This window comes from Nicotiana attenuata, chromosome 8 (assembly GCF_001879085.1).
Source record: "Nicotiana attenuata strain UT chromosome 8, NIATTr2, whole genome shotgun sequence".
Classification (NCBI taxonomy): domain Eukaryota; kingdom Viridiplantae; phylum Streptophyta; class Magnoliopsida; order Solanales; family Solanaceae; genus Nicotiana; species Nicotiana attenuata.
Window position 1 is genome coordinate 19,928,207 of NC_031996.1, and position 20,701 is coordinate 19,948,907.

General features: G+C 40.2%; 1 pseudogene; it reads right to left on the reverse strand.

Annotated features, from left to right (window-relative positions):
* The window catches only part of LOC109231542, a 47,726-nt pseudogene that overhangs the window by 19,108 nt on the left and 7,917 nt on the right, over nucleotides 1–20,701 (reverse strand).

Here is a 20,701-nt window from a genome sequence, read left to right on the forward strand (position 1 = left end):
CCAACAATGGAATTAAGAAGAAGATGATGGAAAACTCGTAGAGGATTCTCCGTCTTGTTCCTTGTGTTTTCTTGCCTCCCTAAATATTGTCTAACCCTCCAGAAGTCATTTTTTGATGTATTTATATAACTTAGGGTTGCCAAAGGGCGAAATTCTCCTATCCCACTTCGGCTAGGGAAAGCTAGAATCCGCGTCTCGCGACTCACATAAGAATTAATATGCAAATATACTCAAAAATATGTACTTTTCCTCATTTATCACCACCCCACACTTAAACTCTTGCTCGTCCTCGAGCAACTTAAAATTAAGTGCATAGGCAAGAAATACCTTTCAAAATATACTCAAGCATCACACCAATGACAACGGTTTATATCAATGCTTAGAACCCAGTATATGCACTTTTCATACATTTCTCAAGTTCTAAACTCATGCTATGAGTATTTAAAATATTTGTGTGACTCTTCTAACATCCTAGCCTCAAAAATTGAATCCACTACATTCCTCTTTGTGACTCGCTTCTTGTGCAAACTAAAGATACGAGTTCCTTACCAATCCGCTGTAAAGCATGTGCCCTCACCATCAAAACAAGGAGAGTAATCAGTCCGCACACTCAAATATGAATTCAAGTATAACTTAAGGACTCAAAGAATGAAAGAATCCACTCACTCTGGCAAAGAAATTCATGTGCCCCCAAAGCTCGTACCATAGGCTTGCCCGTAATGTAAGTCTCTACTAATTTAAGCTCGCAAAGTCTAGGATCAATTAGGTCCTCATGGGTTGTAATGTAGGCAATGGGATGGGTAGGATAGGTATGGATAGTAGTGACTAACCCTCCTAAGCACTTTTAATACAATACACATTAACCTTTAAGCACATCCTCTTTATGATCACTCAACATATTGCTACGAAACCCTAAATAACATAGCCCATTTACTTTAAGCACATCTACATAAGCACTAGCACATATCAAAGTGAATTGGAGGGTTTTTTTTTAATATCAAGATCTTTTCAACACCCTCCATAAATTAGTATTTCCAGCTAGTGGCTTTCTCAATATACACATGCACCTTTTGGCCGTTCTATGGTTCCACAAAAAAAACTACCAAATCTCTTATCCTTCACTTATAGCGACTTAAGTGCTTTCGGAGGTAAAGGTTTAACAAGATTTAATTAAGAACAATGGGATTCGTCTTGTACTGCGGATACCAAAGAAAAAGGTTTACAGGCAAATGGGCTAATAAAGGATAATTTTTATCACTGGTAGGCAGATAGATGAAGGATCAATCAAAGAAACGCCTATATCATTTCCTAAACTCACAAGACTTAATTATTTCGCTTCGACACACACACGGGGAAAGTTCTAGACTAACAAGGTATGACATAGAGTACAATCAAAATCTCACCTCACACAATGCACATGACTAACTCAGGACAGCTCAGACCTGACTCTCAAGTTAAAGCAACTAGCAAAGTCATAATATAATCCAAACACTAGGAAGTAACAACAGGAGTCAATAGACGAGCCCAGGCGTCAAAAGAAACACATATACTCTCAAGGCATATAATCACAAGAATAAAGAAGAAAGTATTTAGTGCAAATGCTCCAGCTCTAAGCCCTAACATAAAACATGTCAAAAACATAGATACTCAAGTTCTTCCCATTCCATTATCAGTAAAAAATAAAAATAAAATAAAAAAATCTTTTTGTATATAGACTTTAAACCCTCAAGAAAACTGTCTAGGCAATCCATCGTCGGGCAAAGTCTACAAATTCTTTTACACGGTTTGATAAATAAAAACTACCTAAGACTACCCGGTTAAAGAAAATGGCATCCTCGGGAAAGAACCGTGGTATAAAGAAAACTCGGATTACGCCAATAAAAAAAAAGTGACTACAATTATACAATTACAATGGCGTTCAGTGTGATCATGACAAAATGTATCACTAGCAATTAAACACATGCCACAAAAATCAAATTCTGACACCCCCACCCCACACATAAGAGAGTGCATTGTCCCCAGTTGCACAATATCACAGAAGCAAAAGAGAAATAATCAATAGTAGAGTGGGTGTCAGAAACTCCCTCATCATATCTCAGGCTGCAGGGGGGACCGATAGCAAACCTCGATCCGCAATGCTGATGGATCCTCCAAACAGACACCAACTTTGTCGATGGCTGCTATCATCTCACCCTCCCTAGTTGGAGCAGCATTCCCAACAGCCACCTCTCGAACCTCCGTCGGTTACTCAGTAGTAGTGCCATCAGTAGCACTCAAAGCAGACAATTCTGCATCCCCCGGCTCCTCAAAGTCTGTCTAGACTCCAATGTGACGTACATGTCTCTGCCCATGAACAGCCTCGAGCAACACAGTGAGCTGCTCTCGCATCCACTGATCTTTAGTCTCATGTGCGGCTAGCAAAGCACGGTCTCGTGCCTCTAACTCTGCTCGCAACTGCTGAAGTGCGCCCTCCATATCAGTGATGCGCTCACCATGGCCCTTTTTCTTTATAGTCATTTCTGATGGGTCCTGAACAGAGCAAATATCATGGACCGCCGACTTGGTGCTGCCACATAACTCATCTTCCTTTTCAGTCAATTTTTATTTAGCAAGCAACGCAGTCAACGTATGTACAAAGTAGAGCGTCCACTGCATGTTCTTTCTGGTCTTTGCCATTTGACTTTGCAAGATAGCTCCAGCATTCACTGCAATACCTGTCATCAGGGCATAGACCAAGAATACTCGCTCCCAAATCACAACAGACTTGTGTGTTGCTGGAATGAATCTGTTGCAAACCCAATTTAACCATATTCGAGCCTCCTTGTTCATGTACATCTTTGCCAACCCATCAGTCGCTTGCCAATCAGCTGGTCTAGATCCCCCACACAAGACCTCAAGTATGTGGTTCACATTCGGTCTTTGCTCTCTCCTCCAGTACTCCGAGTCGGACTGTGCAGGTATGCGGTAGTACTTATTTATTGTCGAGGCAGAGATATCAACTTGAGTCCCATGAACCTAAACAATGGCATTGCCCCTGTTAGGGTCCTAGTTGGCATACAATTCACGCACGAGAGTCAAATTTCCCTCGCCCTTCGGCCCTTGAGCAAAGCGTGTCCACCCATTCTGCTCTATTACTCGCAAAATATCCGGATAACTTGACTTGGTAGCCCCAAAATTCAACGGTCTTTCAAACAGCATCGGATTGATTTGCTTACTCTTTATCTGCTTCCATTTGTTCCACGCACTTTCACTAAGGAACTTCATTTCCCACACGGATATAGCACCAAGAGCACTCGGCTCCCCTTCACCGTCGTGCAACGGGATTGCTGCTTCCTCCTCATGAGATGAGTCATGTTCAGATTCTGACTCGATAACCTTTTTCGCCTTGCCCTTTTCCTTCACCTCAGCTACTTTCCGTTTCTTAGCCGGTGGTGGTTTTGAAGCCCCTTCTCTAATTTGTAACGGCACCTCTCTTAGCCTAAACGGCCTTTGTTGACGCACCCTTCACTACCACCGGCTCCATGGCTTCTAGTTGGTGTTTTTGAGACGGCCATATCACCTACAAAAGATACAAAACACATATTAGTATAATGTGTAACATTAAATTATAGTGGTATACATCGCACCCCACACTTAGCCCAAAAGCGTAAGTGTGCAACCAGGGTACAAGTGCCTACTACAACTTAATGATAGTGATATAAGGTAACTTAGCATCATTGAATGGAACTTGTGATGACCTTTTCCAACTTTTGTTCCATAACTCTCTTGACTTCAAAACATAACACCAACTATCAAACAACTAAAATAACTCACATTATAATCTCCTTATAATGTTAATAACCCTAGTTGCACCCCAAAAGTACATGGTAAAACATTCCAACTTGCCGACTTTCGACGAAACTTATTTTCTTCAATTTGTTAGCTTCTAAGCCTTCAAACCCTCTTGCTACTTGGTATCAATGATCTTAAATATTTGTAACCTCCATGTTAACATGATGAACTAACTTTGTAAACTTTCAAAGATGATTCCATTTCTGAGATTACATTAATTGACTTACGACGTACTCTTACGTACGAAAACATGGGGTGTAACATCATTCCCCCCTTTGAAACATTCGTCCTCGAATGTTGACTAATGCGCTTATCAATATCATAACCTGTAGCTCTACGAATACTTTAATATTTTCCTTAACATCTAGGAAACTGTTCTGTAAATAAATCCAAGGGCCTGGGTATTCCCCCTTTAGGCCTCTTTCTCATACCACGACCTGTGGTCGGAATTCTTCCAATCTCATAACTGTTGTTACCTTCTGACATGCATCACGTAAAACCGTGTACTTATATGTTTGCCTATGAGACTCTTTTCTCCTTTTTACTCCAGCTTTGGCCAATCTCTAGGCCTCACTTTGTGAACATATACAGAACTATGACAAGATGTCCCTCTAGGCATCTATAGGTGTACTAAATTTCTTCGCTTGGTACTTTATCGAACTTAAGACTATTGCTATCTCTTGTTTCATAGCCGTGTATATCTATCCTTATGGGTTTAGTACATCTAGGTAGGTTATACTATACCATAAAACTTACTTCGGTTTATTATTACCGAGGTTTGCTACCCAACTCTAGGTTACTCTCTGGCTGCTTATCCTATGTGTATAAATCTAAGTCCTTTAGTGCTTCCTCATTATTGTTCATCGTAAGAATAACAAACAAATCTCATCTCGTACTTTGGAACTTGTACCCATCTATTGTTTATTCACCTTAATGTTGATCTCTAATCTATCACTGATAACTTGCAACCTCTTACGTAATACACTGTCACTAGGGCTCACATCTTATCGGGGAACATGTGAAGTGATTTTTTTCTGATCCACCTAGGGATAATACTATACTTCAATAACCGTATTTCATTGCATCCCAACGTGATTCATCTTATGGGGTATTCTAATCCCGTGCAATTAATGAAATCCCTTTCTCGTTAAATCGTTACTCAATCAAAGGCCTAAGCGTCATCCTCTTATCTATCACAATTACACCCTTATTCTACTACCAGGGCAGCATTCCATCTCTTCTAAATGCACCTAGTCTTAGACTCCTCTGTGTTCATTCAGGCTGTACTGAGCTTTTTATTACATATGGAAATCATCAGCTTCCTTATTTTGATGGGCTTCATCCCGAGGACTTACATATTCTCGTCACCTTCTTACTCACCTTTTCATGTCCTTACTCTTATCTACCTAAAACTTTGTTGCTCTACGATACTTTACCTTACGACCTACACTTATCTATTTATATTACTCGCAACCTTCCTTTAACTTGCTAGAACCGTAAATTTCCTTTCGTGCCTTCTTAGTTGTCGTTAAATGTAAGCAATTACTTTTCCTGGTCGTTCTATCACTTGTTGCATGAATAATTAGCTTGTCTTATTGCCCACGAATACTGTAATTTCCTGTACCTCATATGATCTCAAACATCTCCTTTGATTTTTTTTTCCCATTCATTAGCCACGATAGGTGCCACTTTCTTATGGAGTGTATACAATATTGTAGCAAGACTGTTGTTACAAGTTCATTTACTCTTTAGCTCACTATGCTTAGGTGGAAACCTTCTTCCTTATTTCCTCAACTAATCTTTCGTTGTAGTACTTAGAGAGACCTTCTGGCTCTTGTAAAGTTGCGAGCTTGTTATATCATACACCTGAAGGAAATTTTCGTTGTTCTTACTTGCCTATAATAATCCTTAGTTACATAACTTCGTGCCTTTGTGCTCGTAGGGTTACTTTTAATCTCAAATTTTGATTGTCTCCTTATTGGCACTCTCTCTTATTTTCATAAAACATAAATGGTACCTTTAACGGTCTCAACTCCTATCTGAAAATTTTCAGATGATTGTAATCTCGTATCTACGAGACTGAATTCCCTATGCTGCGGTTCACTACATTTATCTTGCATGATCTATTCATTTATCTGTGACTTCTTGTCTAGCCATAACCGGGCTCTTCCTGAATCAACTACTAATTACTCGTTGGTCCATTCTCATATATATATATTCTGCATAATCTCTCTTGGGATTATCTCTTTGTCTTAACTTACACTCGTACCGGCTCCTTATGTATCAAGTGTTCATTCACACTTATTTATCAATAACATCCTGGCCGGGAACCTTTACTGCCTCTCCCCGGTGTCGTGCTTGTATAACGTTCTGGAGTCGCAACATATCTGTAGGAACTGAATAAATGCAACATCATCCCTTTCTCCTATTTACCACATTCTTCCTTTACCATTCCATAGTTAACTGAACCGCTTAACTCCGACTTAATACCATATCACACCATATTCCCCCCTTTAGGGGAGTACTAAGATTTAGTACTACGACGATCTACCTATAGATGTTTCACCTCTTCATCTTTGGCGTCTTTTCACATTATCAATGAACCTTAATCGCCTTATGGTAACCTTCTGTACCAGGGATAACTAAATTTCTTACGCACGAAGGTGACACCTAGTGTAACTGGCACACTTAGTCCCTTAAGATTAGCTCTGCTTAGACTACTTGCTTTAGGTAAGCGACTTCCTAAATGACCTTTAAAGGTTATTCGTCTATTTTCTATTCTATTACTGTTGGAACATGATCTCTGAAATTCTCACGATGTCGACTATTATCAAATCCTTCAGTCCCTAATTCATGTTCGGTTCTATCTTGTTTACTAGACCATACTAATTTCTATTACTACGGGGGTCTAATTTTTTTTCCCTTCTGGTAATCACGTTCGAGTCACCAACTCAATTGTCGTATGAGGATATAGCCTTTTGCCTATACTCTTTTATTGTCTCAAGGCCTGTCACCTCTTGTCTATTCCTTCACTTGACTATAGACTCTATCATCGTGTCATATTTTGATTTACCGTTATCATCATTTATCACATCTTACTCATAATACTTCAATTACTCTCTTCTTATTCTCCGGCGAATATTTCTGTTTATCACCTTATTCTGAAAACTTCAACAAAACATTCTTTCGCTTTTAACTCCCCTTACTCCATCCACTGGCTCTTCGGGTCGCCTAACATTCTTTCTTTACTAGGGACGGGAGCCATACAAAGGTAAATATTTATCTCTTCTAGGATTGTGCCGATCATCTAAATTTTCTGGACATTCTAGTATTTCATATCTAAATGTACTATTCTAGAGTGCACCGTCGGGTTGTCTCACAAGGAGAACTATTACCAGATTTGCAATATCCTTCAGAAATGTCAGCTAATGCTAACAATCCATCCACCATTTTGGGTCACTCTACTCCAATCGGATCCTGATATCCCATATTTCTCTTAAATAATATATGTTAGATCCCATAGGGCATAACTGAGATGGGTGTGGCCAATTGAATAGATCTCTGTTATTGTTGAACGTAACTCATAATACTTATGTCTCTCTGCCTGAATTGTAAAAATTGATAATCTTTAATAACTGGATACCTCGTACCCTTCTTCACCTCGCTTCTTTTGCTTGTTGAAATTTGTATCTACCCTCTGATTCTCTTATTGTTTTTTACCATATGGGTGGATAGATATTCATGCTTTAGGGCTCCTTATCAAGAAGCTTACACATCTTAGTACACACATAATCTACCGAAGACCTTACATTTACTCATTATAAGCGTGATGCAAAATTGAGTTCCTCTAACTCAGCTCTTCCAGAGCCACATTCAATCTCTTACCAACTATCTTTGTGGATGTCGGTATCATTGTATTATGACTAAAGTCGAATTAAGAAGTTTGAATTCTTACAACTGAGCTCTACCACACGATCTAGAATAAGAAGAAAGAGTGACAGTCCTAAATGCCCTGTAGCCTCCTGCTTATAAGTGTGGTGCACAACACACCCATAAACAAGACTCTACGAGACACGGCTTGTAGACTCCCTAGGACAGAACTGCTCTGATACCACTTTTGTCACGACCCAAACCGATGGGCCGCGACGAGCACCCGGTGCCTTACTCAACCGAGTACCAACATAACATATCTTTCTTATCATACTATCATGGTAAATGAGCTAAAAAACTCGTCATGAGATAACAAGAATGAAACATAGGGGAATACTCAACATATGACGACCCACCGTGATATGCAAACTTATACATGTGACATACGGGCCTATAAGGCCGACATGACCATTTGTAAACTCAAAACATAAGCCGAAAAGGCCATACAAGTATCCATACACCTGACATCTGTCTACAAGCCTCTAAGAGTACATAATATCATAATGGTCGGGACAGGGCCCTGCCATACCAATCAATACATATCCAAAGCATACTGACCAAATAGGCAACTCCGAAGCAAGTGGAGTGCACCAACACCTTCCGCTGAACTGATAGCCTACTTGGAGGAATGTCAACCTCACTATCGGGACCTGCGGGCATGAAACGCAGCATCCCCAGGCAAAAGGGACGTCAGTACGAATAAAGTACCGAGTATGTAAGGCAGGAAAGCATAAACAAGATCAGTAATGTAAAGAGAGATAGGGGAGATACAACCTGTAACATCTGAGTGCCTCTGGGGGCTACTGACATGAAATGCATAATACATATATATACATAAGCTTTTAAAAACATACGCCTCTGTGGGCATCATCATCATTCATACAATAACGCCGGCCTCAAAGAGGACTCGGTAAAAACGTACCCGACCATCATAAAGGCTCGGTAGAATCGTACCCGGCCACGTGGAGCTCGTAAACCCAACTGATCAGTGGTTGCACAATAGGTGCCATACCGGCCGACTATAGCGCGGCTCGATAGAGTAAAGTAGATACATATATAATGCATGTTAGACTCATGGAGTCACGTTCTAAACCTTTTGGAGTGACATAAGGTCATTGCACCATCGATTAACATTATGGACATCATACCATCAATATGAACTTCACTAGGACTCAAGGATCATATATACTTTCTTGGAATAACTTTGTAAGGAAAGAATAACATGGACAACCTTAGTTGCTAGGAGTAGATTCATTATGAAATAGCGTATCGTTTATGTTCGTTTCACTTTAGATCATGCCAAAAGAATGAAGGAAGAGCCTTAACATACCTTGTATATTCTTCCTAACCTCAGGCTATGCAATTTCACGGCTCCTTAGTCTACAATAAGAGAAATGACACTCTCGTTATCATTTAAGCGTCGTAACTATTATGTATCGACCACAACCTATTTTACAATGAAACGGACAGCACCTCCCCTATATATATGACTTCACACAATTCCAAACAACACCAAACAGCCCCAAACAATATCAATAATAATCATATTGAGCCTCCAAAAAGTCCACGCACAACCTAATCACTTCAATACATACGACGGCCACCGTAGTCGTGTCAAACGACCCGAAAATGTTACGAAGAACTACCAGCCCACAACCCTACATCTATATGGTGTTTCTCCACACCCTTCCTCCTCCAAAACTCCACAAAACAGTAGTAAAACACGCAGCCCAACAGCAACACAAAACAGTCCACAAAACACTCCGCTACAAGTGAATAACTCGAACTCACGGCTTCCGATCACCGTCCCGTGAGTTCTTACATGTATAGAACGAATTACCATGAATTCACAGCAGAATAAATGTATGAAATAGAGCAGTAAACTCACCTTACTTGTTGGATAACTCAGCCCTTCCTTTGGTTCTTCAAACTCTAGGTTTTACCCCCAATTAGAACTTGAAAGAGAGGGAAAATCGATTAGGGTTTGTGGATAATTTTTGGGAGGAAGTTTGCAGGGGTTTAGGTCTGGTTATTTGTGATATATAATGAGGGTTATATTTCAGGAGATAACCCTTTAAATGGGCTCTTTGGCCGACCCGAAATTTCCTATTTTTGGGCTATCCTTTAACCAAGTAGGTGACACACCTACTTGTCACCTAACAGCTTGTGCAGTCTCGCAAAAATGCCTATATCTCTCTACTCCGATGTCGTATCGACAAACGGTTTAATGCGTTAGAAACTAGACTCATAGATCTTTAATTTGGTAGGTAGATAATCCCCTAATTCCAAGTATATTGGGAGAAAAGCTCAGTTACATTTGACCTAATTTTCAGTACAATTATGAATGGAACTTGTGATGACCTTTTCCAACTTTTGTTCCATAACTCGCTTGACTTCAAAACATAACACCAACTATCAAACGACTAAAATAACTCACATTATAATCTCCTTATAATGTTAATAACCCTAGTTGCACCCCAAAAGTACATGGTAAAACATTCCAACTTGCCGACTTTCGACGAAACTTATTTTCTTCAATTTGTTTAGCTTCTAAGCCTTCAAACCCTCTTGCTACTTGGTATCAATGATCTTAAATATTTGTAACCTCCATGTTAACATGATGAACTAACTTTGTAAACTTTCAAAGATGATTCCATTTCTGAGATTACATTAATTGACTTACGACGTACTCTTACGTACGAAAACATGGGGTGTAACACCACGGCGTCTCCTCCATTATCACTTCTAGTAACTATTCATCCGGGAATGTATCTGTTATATCCTCAACCTCTACCTTCTTTTCATCTCCTTCCAACCTTGAGAGGTGGTCTGCTACTTGGTTCTCTGTCCCTTTTTCTATCATGGATTTCTTGATCGAATTCTTGTAGCAAAAGAACCCAGCGAATCAAGCGTGGCTTTGACTCCTTCTTTGCTATCAAGTACCTAATTGATGCATGGTCAGTATAAATAATAACTTTTGAACCAATCAAGTATGACCTAAATTTGTCGAATGCAAAAACTACAGCCAATATCTTTTTTTTTTCGTCACGGTGTAATTGAGCTGTGCACCGCTTAGCGTTCTGCTTGCATAGTAAATTGGGTGCATCAGTTTATCCTTTCGCTGCCCCAAGACTGCTCCTATAGCATAGTCACTTGTGTCACACATGAGCTCGAATGGTTGCTCCCAGTTGGGTGCAAGAATGATAGGTGCAGTCACCAATCTCTTCTTCAGCTCCTCAAATGCCAACCTGCAATCATTAGAAAACACAAAGGACTGATCCTTTTCAAGGAGTTTACATAAAGGGTTAGCAATCATAGAGAAATCTTTTATGAATCGCCTGTAGAACCTAGTGTGCCCAAGGAAACTTCTCACTGCGTTGACCCAAGTAGGCGGTGGCAACTTCTCAATCACGTCAACCTTAGCATGGTCAATCTCAATTCCTTTACTGGACACTCGATGCCCTAAGACTATCCCTTCTTGTACTATAAAATGGCACTTTTCCCAATTCAGCACTAAATTTGTCTCCACACATCTTCTGAGCACTCTTCTTAAATTGTGAAGACAGCCCTTGAATGAATCCCCCACCATGGAGAAATTATACATAAACACCTCCATAATGTCCTCAATTATGTCAGTGAAAATGGCTAATATGCACCGCTAGAATGCAGCCGGTGCATTGCAAAGTCCAAAGGGCATTCTCCGAAAGGCAAAGATGCCATACGGGCAAGTGTAGGACATTTTCTCTCTATTTCCAGGGCTATCGAGATCTAATTATACCCCGAGTATCCGTCCAAGAAATAGAAGTGAGATCGCCCAGCCAACTTGTCCAATATTTTTTCAATGAATGGCAAGGGAAAATGGTCCTTCCGGGTGGCTGTGTTCAATTTCCGGTAATCCATGCAAATCCGCCATCCCGTGACTGTACGAGTCGAGATCAACTCGTTATTCTCATTTTGTACGACTGTCCTTCCTCCTTTTTTCGGCACACACTGAACAGGGCTGACCCAATTGTTGTCAGAGATGGGGAAGATGATACCCGCATCTAACCATTTGATCACTTCCTTCTTCACCACCTCTTTCATATTCGGGTTCACCCTTCGTTGATGTTCTCTGGAAAGTTTGTGCCCTTCTTCCAAGAGAATCTTGTGCATACAAAAAGCTGGGCTGATACCCTTTATGTCCACCATGGTCCAACCAATGGTAGTCTTACATTCCTGTAACACCTGTAGGAGTTGCTCTACCTGCACAACTAGCAAACCGGATGATATAATAACAGGTAAAGTAGAATTAGGCCCTAAGAAAGTGTACCTGAGGTGAGCTGGAAGCGGTTTCAGTTCCAACTGTGGTGGCTCCTCTATCGATGGTTTCACAGGTGTTGTTGTTCTTTCTTCTAAGTGTAGGGGCTCGAACTGGGGTTCCCTTGTCCAGAACCCTTGACCTTCGAGAGCCATGACCCACTCTGCCAACTCCTCACTATCCACATTTTCCAGATTCATCAAGCAAGCTTCTAACGGATCCCTGACATTAATAGTCTCATCCTCCTCTTATAGTATCACATCTACAGCCTCCACTAGTAAGAAATTTGCAAATTCGTTGGGTCTCCTCATAGAATATGATTTCTTCATTGTTCAACCTCATTTTCAATTCCCCAGTCTCACAATCAATCAATGCTCTCCCAGTGGCTAAAAACGACCTGCCCAGAGTGATTGGTATCTCTTCATTCACTTGACAGTCAAGAATGGCGAAGTCTGCAGGGAATACGAATTTCCCACTTGAACCAGCACATCATCAAGAATTCCGGTCGGTCTTTTCACTGTGTGATCAGCTAGTTGCAGCAACATTGAGGTCGGTCTAGCTCTGCCAATGCCCAGTTTTGTATAGATTGCCAAGGGCATCAAGTTTATACTGGCTCCCAAGTCACACAATGCTTTAGCAAAATCATAACTCCCAATGGTGCATGGGATAGTGAAACTACCTAGATCAGACACCTTTTAAGACAAAGGTCTTGTCACTACCGCGCTGCAGGTCTGAATCAGAGTTACAGTGGACAGGTCCTGCAAGTCAAATTTTCACGACATCAGGTCCTTCATCATTTTTTGCATACCCTGGCATTTCCCTCAAAGCATCCATCAGTGGAATATTCAATTGAATTTTTCTGAGCATTTCCATGAATTTCCTGTATTGATCATCTTTCTTTTGCTTTGCCAACCTTTGAGGGAATGGTGCAGTAATCAACCTCTGCCCACTGCTTTGTGTCTTTTCTTTGCTGGAAGCTTTTTCTACTACCTGATCTGGGAGTTGTTCACCTTCCTTCTCCTTACCCTTGTCAAGCTGTGCTTGCTCGATTACAACCTCGGTGAGCTCTGCCGACTCATCGGTCTCTAATGTAACTAGAGTAGCTGGAGTAGTTGGCGTTGTCTCTCTCATGGATTGAGCAACTTCTTGCTCCCTGTCTAAATCTCTCCCATTCCTGAGACTCACTGCCATGAGCTGATTCGGGTTCTGCTCCTTTGGATTAACGTTTGTATTTGCAGGAAATGTTCCTTGTGGACGATTGTTCAAGGCCATAGGTAGCTGTCCCAATTAAGTTTCAATGCCTTTGATTGCTGAATAATGCGCAGCTAACTTCTCTTACATATTTCCATTTGTCCTAATGAGTTGTTGCAGCATACCCCTGATTTCAATTGAGAAGAGACCCAATAATGCCTCTATACATGGTTTGATACACAGGAGATCCAGTTTCATCCATGTCCAGTCGAGTGGCAGTAGCAATGGGAGTGTCTATCACCTTTGATGCTTCCATGTCAAACCTCTTCAAAAGCTCCCTGATGTATTTTTGCTGACAAATGGATATGCCTGTTGGGGACTGTTTTACTTGAAGACCCAAGAAGAAGTTCAGTTCCCCCATCATGCTCATTTCAAAGTCACTTCCCATGAGTTTTGCAAATTCTTCACACAGAGAATCAGTTGTTGCTCCAAAAATGATATCATCAACATAGACCTGAACAATGAGCAGGTTCCTTCCCCGTTTCTTCAAGAACAGAGTGTTGTCAATTTTCCCTCTTTTAAAGCCATTTTCCAAAAGGAACTTTGACAACCTTTCATACCAAGCTCGAGGAGCCTGCTTTAGCCCGTACAATGTTTTGTTCAATTTGAAAATATATTCAGGATGTTCATGACATTCAAACCCTGGAGGTTGCTTCACATAGACTTCTTCCTTAAGAAGTCCATTCAAAAATGCACTTTTGACATCCATTTGGAACAAGGTGAATTCCATATGAGATGCAAAAGCGATTAAAATTCTAATAGCTTCCATGCGAGCCAGCGGAGCAAACGTTTCATCATAGTCAATCCCTTCCTCCTGATTGTAGCCTTGAACTACTAGCCTGGCCTTGTTCCTTGTGGTAATGCCATGTTCATCAAGCTTGTTTCTGAAAACCCACCTGGTTCCTATAATGGTTCAATCTGAGGGTCTAGGTACCAGGTGCCAAACATTGTTTCTTCCAAACTGATGTAGCTCGTCTTGCATGGCTATAATCCAATTTGCATCTTTCAAGGCTTCCTTGATATTCTTGGGTTCTGTCTGAGATAGAAAAGCTGAGAAGGCAAGTGAATTTCTGGCTCTTGACCTGGTTAGTACTCCAGAATCTAGAGGAGTTATAATGTTGTCCATCGGATGAGAGCTTTGGTGTCTCCAGTTAGACTTCTGAGGTTCATTTTGAGAGGATATGGGTGCGTTTGGCTTGTTTTCCTCCATTCTTCTCTCAAGTGCTGGTGGAATTCCCTGAACTGCATCAACCACTCTTTCTTCAGCTTCATTGGTTGTAATTGAAGTACTTGGTTCCATTGACGATGAGGAAGTATTGTCTTCACTCAACTCTTTTACTTCACTCATCATATCTGCCTTTCCGTTTGTCATGTTAATGACTTCAGCAGGTACTAGTAAGGGTTCTCCATCTTGATCTTCTTCAGCACTCTTCTCACAGGATGGATAAGACTCATCAAAAATAACATGAACACTTTCCTCCACACATTGAGTCCTCTTATTATATATCTTGTAAGCCTTGCTTTGAGAAGAGTACCCCAGAAATATTCCTTCATCACTCTTGGCATCGAATTGACCAAGATGATCCTTTCCATTGTTGAGAACGTAACATTTGCACCCAAATGTTCTTAGGTGAGTCAGCTTGGGTTTCCTTCCATTCGACAATTCATAGGGAGTTTTGTTCAGAAGTGATCTGATCATGCACCTGTTCACCAAGTAGCAGGCAGTGTTGACAACTTCAGCCCAGAAGTTCTTTACTGTCGATTAACATTGTTCTCGCCATCTCTTCTAGAGTTCTGTTCTTCCTTTCTACTACTCCATTTTGCTGGGGAGTTCTGGGAGCTGAGAAGTTGTGAGTGATGCCATTTTCATTGCAGAACTCATCAAATTTGACATTGTCAAATTCTGTCCCATGATCTGATCTAATGCATACGACTCTAGACTCCATCTTCACTTGGATTTTCTTTACAAATGCCACAAACACCTCAACGGTTTCATCTTTAGTTCTGAGAAACAGAGTCCATGTGAATCTGGAGTAGTCATCCACTATTACAAAAATGTTTCTTTTTCCTCCTCTGCTTTGCACTCTCATAGGGCCACATAGATCCATATGCAGAAGTTCTAGTGGCCTTGAGGTGCTTACATCTCTTTTAGACTTAAAGGAGGACTTCACATGTTTTCTCTAGCACAGGCATCACAGACTTTTTGCATCTTGAATTTTGTCATAGGCAGACCATGGACCAAGTCCTTCTGAATTACTTTGTTTAGAAGAGAAAAACTTGCGTGGCTCAGTCTTCTGTGCCATAGTTCAGCATCATCATCAACAGCTTTTAGATAACTCAGATCACCACTCTGTAAGGACTCGAAATCAGCAACATAGATGTTCTTATATCTTTTGGCCACAAGTACTATATCGCCAGTTACCAGATCAGTGACTGTACATATTTTGGACAAGAATTTCACCTTGTTTCCTTTATCACAGATTTGAGAGACACTCAAGAGACTTTACTTAAGGCCATTGACATAGTACACATTTTCAATAGAATGAGTGAGTGACTTCCCAACTTTTCCAACTCCAAGAATGTACCCCTTTTTCCCATTACCAAAGGATACACTCCCTCCTTGCAGGGCTTTTAGTGAAAGGAAGTCCGTGGTGTTCCCAGTCATGTGCTTTGAACACCCACTGTCCATGAACCATTGTTGACCGCTTCCTCTCACTGTTCCCTCTTTGTTGTCATCGTCTTCATCATCACCTGATTGAGCCATTAAAGCAAAAGTTGAGTCATATTCAATCTCCTCGCCTTCAACTGCCATCATGGAACTATCACTAGTACCAGGTTCATCATCTTTCTCACTGGAGGAATCCCCCCATGCTGCAAGAGCCTGTCTCATCATGTTGTCAGCTGATCTTTTTCTCTTGAAGTTCTTGGAGAATTCTTACTTCAAGAGAGGATAATTTTTCATGAAGTGTCCAGCCTTTCCACACTTGTAACAAAGATCATAGTTCTTTGATCTGTTAGAGCTGTCCCTTTTTAGCACTTCTCCATTTCTTCTGACCATCTTCTGAAACCTTTTGGTTAAGTAAGCCATGTCACTGTCTTCCTCACTTGAATCATTGTTATCAGCTTTAAGTACCAGGTACTTTTCCTTCTTTGGTTCTCTTCTTTCAAAAGTTGGTGGAACAGCCATGAGGATCCTTCCTAGGTGTTAGCCTGATAAGAGGAACCTGCTCTGATACCAATTGTTAGTTTGTGTGAGTCCACCAACCAGTATATTACCTGGTCCTTTACGAGGTTCGGCTGAGAATGCTAATAAAACTGTACGTAAATAAGGCAGAGGGTTTTTTACGTGGAAAAATCCCACACAAGGGGATCAAAAAACCACGACCAACACCTGTAGGCTTTTAACTTCACTAACTTGTAAAATACCTATTACAAGCCACTTTGCAATAACCCTATTACAAAGACTTCAACTAATTTGTGATGCTCTCACCAGAAGCCACTTTATAACTCTTCTAGTTACAAAGGCTTTAACTAACTTGTGGTGTTCTTACCGCAAGCCACTTTGTCACCCTACGGTTACAATGACTTTTGCTTATGACTAACCTAGCCAAAATGTAAACTCAAGGAGTTTACGGATTTACAAAGGATTCCTAATCAACGCTTCTAGCTAAGCAATTTAGGAGATACAATAAGTACAATCACAAAGTTACAACTCAACTAGGACAACAACATGCTAACTTTTGAAACTGGCCCGTAGTTGCGTTCAACTTTGTTCTTCAAGCTCGTGAGGATTGATTTCTCTATTTTGGCAAGAAGCTTGAATAAAAAACTGAAACCTTCAAGTGATGTTCCAATATAAACCCATGTTGGTACACCTTGATTACATCACTTGATATGATGTGAGCACTTTAGTTTGTTAGGAATGAGTGGGCTCTGGAAACAGTGCAGTGCGGCAGAAACAGTGCAGGCGGTCACTTCGTTTCCAGTTGTGTCCAACTGACTTTGTACTGCTATGAGGGAACCACAAGGGTAGCAGGTCCTTGTTTAGTTTCATAGCTCCTGAAGCTGTAGCAGTTCACATTTGGCTGGAATCCATTAAATGCAGTGTAATCCACGTGAGTCAGGTTCCCTATCTGGTTCTTGACATTAAGTTTGTTAGATCATCAAAACACAAGGCAAAGATATTGAAAACCTATCAATTTTGACAAAAAGCAATAACTCGAGCTAGGGACCTCCGAATTCGATTCCGGGCATACGCCCAAGTCCTAAACCACGATATAAACCCACCGGGACCGTCAAAATACGAATCTGGATCCGTTTGCTCAAAATGTTGACCCAAGTCAACTCAAATGGATTTTTAAGGCAAAATTTAAATTTTATTAGTTTTTAACATAAAAGCCTTCCGGAAAAATATCTGGACTGCGTACGCAAATCGAGGAAGGCTTAAAGAAGCTATTGGAGGCTTCGAAACACAAAATTAGGTTCTAAAACTCAGAAGCTATACGATCGAGTTGCTGTTGCAGGACTAGTCTAGCTAGCGCCAACTTTACGATTAAAGGGTAGTCCGGTGCACAAAGCATCCCGCGTTCATGCAGGATCCAAGGAAGAGCCGCACCTAAGGGGTGGATGTAGATAGACCGTCCTAATTCAAGCTTTAGTGACTACTTCCATGGCTTGAACTCGTGACATATAGGTCATGCAAGAAATAACCTTATTGTTGCTCGAATGTTCCCTTCGCCAATTCTACCTTTTTGTTTACATTTAGCCACGGACTCCTTTTTCCAAATATTTTCATCAGTTGTATTGGGACTTCTATTTAGGAAATGAATGTATAGAATTCTTATTTCCTGAAGAACAAAATTTTGGTGGGGTTAAGTTCTTTCTTATTTAAAGTGCAAAACTCTAAGGCAGCTATTATATAGCTACATTTTGCCAACCAACTTCATTTTTTTCTAACAAGATGTTTCACATGTTACTAGATGTAGAATTCTAGTTATAGCCGCTCTCCCCCGACAGTCAACTCTTTTTCTTGTTGGATAACACGATTTATGTTAGACGGAGTACCATTTATTGGCAAGAAAATAGAATACGTTAAGTTATTCAACTAAAAAAATATTTTAAGAAAATTACGCTAAGCTATACCGATTATGTTATTTTTATTTATTTCTGTTAAACCTCGTTATCAACCTTAGATTATGTATACGTACAATTGTTGTCCCTTACAAAGTTACGTGAATTAGAAAGGCGAGACAAATATGAAAAAACTTATGGTTTAGTACTGTTGTTGATATTTTTTTCTTCTTCTTTTTTTCCGTTTTTTCGGTTATAAGCTTATCGTTATTTAATGGAATTTTTTCAACTCTAGTGTTGGCCAAACTTTTGGCAAATTGGAAACCATTTATTTTTTTCGTCGGTATTACTATAATCATACCGGGTAAATATGAAAGGTTACCCGACTTTTTTTCTATGTGTACTACACATGTATAATCATCGTGATGGAATCACATGCCATAAGTAAACTAGAGGTTTATTGAAACATTTGAAAGAAATAGAATCTCTCCTCTCTTTCTCTCTATATCTCTTATCTATTTTCTTGTTTTATGTTATTACTTTGAGCTTAGTTTCTTAACAGAGTTAAAGTATTTGACCATATATTTTTAGAAAAAAGAGAAGACTATGACTAATAGCATAAGTAGCTTTCTGTTATATTGATCACGCCCAACTATGCCTTATAAAAAGGACAAGTGGTCGTTGCAAATATAAGTTGAGTATTTAGCCCAGGGTCGAATCCCACAGGGAATTAACCTACCAATTACTTTTGTTAGACTCACTAAATTCTTCGTAATCAATTTCCTAGATATTTGGACTAACAATTGATGATATTTTTACTAACTAGAACTGAGTAAATTTAAGTAAACTAACAGCTAACTATGACTGAGTTGTTACAAATAAGAGAAGGATCTAAGGTTGTGATTTCCCCTATTGATGGAATCCCTTCCTGTTATGTTTCTTATATATTTGCCTAATCGTCTTTATCGATCATGAGCACTCTTACTACCGTAAATCTCTCCCGAGTAATTACGACAATTTACTAGACGCACTCTCCCGAGTTACGCTAGCTGACTTTTATTATAGCTCACTTTAGATCGCACCCAAGGTTTCGTTATCCCTAATCCCACCTTTAAACCCTTGGTTATTGATCCCTCATATACTTTGGGAGTGGTGTTATTCAACAATTACCTAAATATGTACTCTCTCCCGAGTAATACATACTAAATAGGCACAGCTAATTGAGGATCCTATCAATTAACTACAACAAGAACGTAGTTGAACAAATAGAGATTAAACCGGGCACCTATATTAACATAACAAGAAGTTCATCCTCAACAGGTTCCATCAAAACCCTAGACAAAATAATTAGCTACTCATAATCATGTTCATAATAGCAGCAAAATTCAACATGAATGATAAATACAAAAGGAAGAAAGGTAGAACTCGATGTCGAATTATCCTCCTTGCCTCTTGCCTCTTCTTGCCTTCAACTAAATTGTAAAAACCTTGATAATGTCTCTTTGGGCGAGCTAGGCCTCTTATAGGTTAAGTGAAATTTCCCCCAAACTTCCAAGTTTACCGCTGAACTTATACGCTCCGGACTGGACTAGCGTGGCCGCGCTCGAACCCTGCTAGTGGCCGCGCATATTGCATAGTGTTCTGCCTCGATTTTCTGGACTAGCGCGGTCGCGCTAAGGCCGCGCTAAGATGGTTCAGCATTTCATCTCTTCTTTTCTCTCTTCTTTCACACGTACTCAGCTCCGAGGGGCTTCCCTTGCTTTAATTTAGCTCCAAACACTGTCCTAAGTCCTCAAAAGCGCAACTTGCTCCTGCAAAACATGAAATTCACAATTAGAGCCAATTTATCGTCATTTAAGCATCCTAGAACAGTGAAGCATAGTCAAGTTGGGGCATAAACAGTTGCCAAACTACATGAATCTAGCCTATTATCAACACTCCACACTTAAATCATTGCTAGTCCCCGAGCAATCCACCATACTCTATAGAGGTTCCTTCACTAAGATTTTCCCTAACGTATCACACCAAGAACAAATCACCAAAGTTACGTCTAGTAGTGTACCATCTTTTCCTCAAGAGTCGACTCTCACGTGCCGTGGAATATTCATACTTACTCAAATTACTCTATACAGAGGTCAAGACTTACCTTTCCTTCGTGAATCACATGCCCTCACATCACCCAAGAGAGTAGTTCCACAAATAATATTATTATGAACAATTAGGAACTTAGATAGACAAAATTCGCTCACTCTCAGAAAGAAAATTCATATGCCACACAGATGCACCATAGGCTTGCCCGTAATGTACTACTCTACTAATCGA